The sequence below is a fragment of the Hoplias malabaricus genome, chromosome 11 (genome assembly GCF_029633855.1).
Source record: "Hoplias malabaricus isolate fHopMal1 chromosome 11, fHopMal1.hap1, whole genome shotgun sequence".
Taxonomy (NCBI): domain Eukaryota; kingdom Metazoa; phylum Chordata; class Actinopteri; order Characiformes; family Erythrinidae; genus Hoplias; species Hoplias malabaricus.
This window is the reverse complement of record NC_089810.1, coordinates 935,000-939,369: the sequence shown is the minus strand read 5'-3', so window position 1 is coordinate 939,369 and position 4,370 is coordinate 935,000.

Here is a 4,370-nt window from a genome sequence, read left to right as displayed (position 1 = left end):
ATTGGATGTATAACAAGTTCATAAATTTAATTCCAATATATTCAAAACCAATAAACCTATTGAGAGAAAATCCCAGTTACGTAAGTCCTCAATTCTCAGCTTTGGGATGAGATAGGCTGAAAATAATCACACCCCTGTCTAAGTCAGGACCTGCTTAATCAACATCGTGAGTTTGGAAGAAATCTGAGACGGTCAAAATTTTAGTCAAAAAAAAAAAACACAAAGGGGTACCCCTTAGTGTTTTTTTGGGTGAAAAAAAGTATCCTCCTCAGATCTTCTTCAAACTCACACCGTGTGTCAGGGAGGTTCTGATGACGAGAGTAGTGTGGTAATTTTTGCCCTACCACATCCCAAAGCTGAGATATAGGGACATGTTGTGCTGCATAAAATGTATAACTGTAAATTTCATGATGGGATTCCTACTTCCAGTGAAGCTAGGTAAACCCATGAGTAGAAGGGTGAGATAAGAAAAGCCTAGTCAGTCCAATATACTCTACACTGCATCTGTATTTTGCTTTATTGGATGTATAACAAGTTCATAAATTTAATTCCAATATATTCAACACCAATAAACCAATTGAGAGAAAATCCCAGTTACGTAAGTCCTCAATTCTCAGCTTTGGGATGAGATAGGCTGAAAATAATCACACCCCTGTGTAAGTCAGGACCTGCTTAATCAACATCATGAGTTTGGAAGAAATCTGAGACGGTCAAAAATTTAGTCTAAAAAAACACAAACAGGTACCCCTTAGTGTTTTTTTGGGTGAAAAAAGTGACCTCCTCAGATCTTCTTCAAACTCACACCGTGTGTCAGGGAGGTCCTGATGATGACAGTGGTGTGGTAATTGTTGCCCTACCACATCCCAAAGCTTAGATATAGGGACATGTTGTGCTGCATAAAATGTATAGCTGTAAATTTCATGATGGGATTCTTACTTCCAGTGAAGCTAGGTAAACACATGAGTAGAAGGGTGCGATCAGAAAAGCCTAGTCAGTCCAATATAACCTACACTGCATCTGTATTTTGCTTTATTGGACGTATAACAAGCTCATAAATTTAATTCCAATATATTCAACACCAATAAACCTATTGAGAGAAAATCCCAGTTACGTTAGTCCTCATATCTCAGCTTTGGGATGAGATAGGCTGGAAATAATCACACCCCTGTGTAAGTCACGGCCGGCTCAATCAACATTGTGAGTTTGGAAGAAATCTGAGACGGTCAAAAATTTTGTCTAAAAAACACAAAGGGGTAGTGTTTTTTTGGGTGAAAAATGTGACCTCCTCAGATCTTCTTCAAACCCACACCGTATCTCAGGGAGGTCCTGACGAAGACAGTGGTGTGGTAATTGTTGCCCTACCACATCCCAAAGCTGAGATATAGGGACATGTTGTGCTGCATAAAATGTATAACTGTAAATTTCATGATGGGATTCTTACTTCCAGTGAAGCTAGGTAAACACATGAGTAGAAGGGTGAGATAAGAAAAGCCTAGTCAGTCCAATATACTCTACACTGCATCTGCATTGTGCTTTATTGGACGTATAACAAGTTCATAAATTTAATTCCAATATATTCAACACCAATAAACCAATTGAGAGAAAATCACAGTTACGTAAGTCCTCAATTCTCAGCTTTGGGATTAGATAGGCTGAAAATAATCACACCCCTGTGTAAGTCAGGACCTGCTTAATCAACATCGTGAGTTTGGAAGAAATCTGAGACGGTCAAAAATTTAATCTACAAAAACGCAAACGGGTACCCCTTAGTGGTTTTTTGCGTGAAAAGAAGTATCCTCCTCAGATCTTCTTCCAACTCACACCGTGTATCAGGGAGGTCCTGACGACGAGAGTGGTGTGGTAATTTTTGCCCTACCACATCCCAAAGCTGAGAAATAGGGACATGTTGTGCTGCATAAAATGTATAACTGTAAATTTCATGATGGGATTCCTACTTCCAGTGAAGCTAGGTAAACACACGAGTAGAAGGGTGCGATCAGAAAAGCCTAGTCAGTCCAATCTAACCTACATTGCATCTGTATTTTGCTTTATTGGACGTATAACAAGTTCATAAATTTAATTCCAATATATTCAACACCAATAAACCTATTGAGAGAAAATCCCAGTTACGTAAGTCCTCAATTCTCAGCTTTGGGATGAGATAGGCTGAAAATAATCACACCCCTGTGTAAGTCAGGACCTGCTCAATCAACATTGTGAGTTTGGAAGAAATCTGAGACGGTCAAAAATTTAGTCTAAAAAAACACAAAGGGGTACCCCTTTGTGTTTTTTTGGGTGAAAAAAAGTGACCTCCTCAGATCTTCTTCAAACTCACACCGTCTGTCAGGGAGGTCCTGATGACGAGAGTGGTGTGGTAATTTTTGCCCTACCACATCCCAAAGCTGAGATCTAGGGACATGTTGTGCTGCATAAAATGTATAACTGTAAATTTCATGATGGGATTCCTCTTTCCAGTGAAGCTAGGTAAACCCATGAGTAGAAGGGTGAGATAAGAAAAGCCTAGTCAGTCCAATATACTCTACACTGCATCTGTATTTTGCTTTATTGGACGTATAACAAGTTCATAAATTTAATTCCAATATATTCAACACCAATAAACCTATTGAGAGAAAATCCCAGTTAAGTAAGTCCTCATATCCCAGCTTTGGGATGAGACAGGCTGAAAATAATCACACCCCTGTGTAAGTCAGGACCTGCTTAATCAACATCGTGAGTTTGGAAGAAATCTGAGACGGTCAAAAATTTAGTCTAAAAAAACACAAACAGGTACCCCTTAGTGTTTTTTTGGGTGAAAAAAGTGACCTCCTCAGATCTTCTTCAAACTCACATCGTGTGTCAGGGAGGTCCTGACGACGAGAGTAGTGTGGTAATTTTTGCCCTACCACATCCCAAAGCTGAGATATAGGGACATGTTGTGCTGCATAAAATGTATAACTGTAAATTTCATGATGGGATTCCTACTTCCAGTGAAGCTAGGTAAACCCATGAGTAGAAGGGTGAGATAAGAAAAGCCTAGTCAGTCCAATATACTCTACACTGCATCTGTATTTTGCTTTATTGGACGTATAACAAGTTCATAAATTTAATTCCAATATATTCAACACCAATAAACATTTTGAGAGAAAATCCCAGTTACGTTAGTCCTCATATCTCAGCTTTGGGATGAGATAGGCTAAAAATAATCACACCCCTGTGTAAGTCAGGACCTGCTCAATCAACATCGTGAGTTTGGAAGAAATCTGAGATGGTTAAAAAGTTAGTCTAAAAAAAACACAAAGGGGTACCCCTTTGTGTTTTTTTGGGTGAAAAAAGTGACCTCCTCAGATTTTCTTCAAACGCACACCGTGTGTCAGGGAGGTCCTGATGACGAGAGTGGTGTGGTAATTTTTGCCCTACCACATCCCAAAGCTGAGATATAGGGACATGTTGTGCTGCATAAAATGTATAACTGTAAATTTCATGATGGGATTCCTACTTCCAGTGAAGCTAGGTAAACACATGAGTAGAAGGGTGCGATCAGAAAAGCCTAGTCAGTCCAATATAACCTACATTGCATCTGTATTTTGCTTTATTGGACGTATAACAAGCTCATAAATTTAATTCCAATATATTCAACACCAATAAACCTATTGAGAGAAAATCCCAGTTACGTTAGTCCTCATATCTCAGCTTTGGGATGAGACAGGCTGAAAATAATCACACCCCTGTGTAAGTCAGGACCTGCTCAATCAACATCATGAGTTTGGAAGAAATCTGAGACGGTTAAAAAGTTAGTCTAAAAAAAACACAAAGGGGTACCCCTTAGTGTTTTTTTTTTAGGTGAAAAATGTGACCTCCTAAGATCTTCTTCAACCCCACACCGTGTGTCAGGGAGGTCCTGATGATGACAGTGGTGTGGTAATTGTTGCTCTACCACATCCCAAAGCTGAGATATAGGCACATGTTGTGCTGCATAAATTGTATAACTGTAAATTTCATGATGGGATTCCTACTCGCAGTGAAGCTAGGTAAACATACGAGTAGAAGGTTGAGATAAGAAAAGCCTAGTCAGTCCAATATACTCTACACTGCATCTGTATTGTGCTTTATTGGACGTATAACAAGTTCATAAATTTAATTCCAATATATTCAACACCAATAAACCAATTGAGAGAAAATCACAGTTACGTAAGTCCTCAATTCTCAGCTTTGGGATTAGATAGGCTGAAAATAATCACACCCCTGTGTAAGTCAGGACCTGCTTAATCAACATCGTGAGTTTGGAAGAAATCTGAGACGGTCAAAAATTTAATCTAAAAAAACACAAACGGGTACCCCTTAGTGGTTTTTTGCGTGAAAAGAAGTATCCT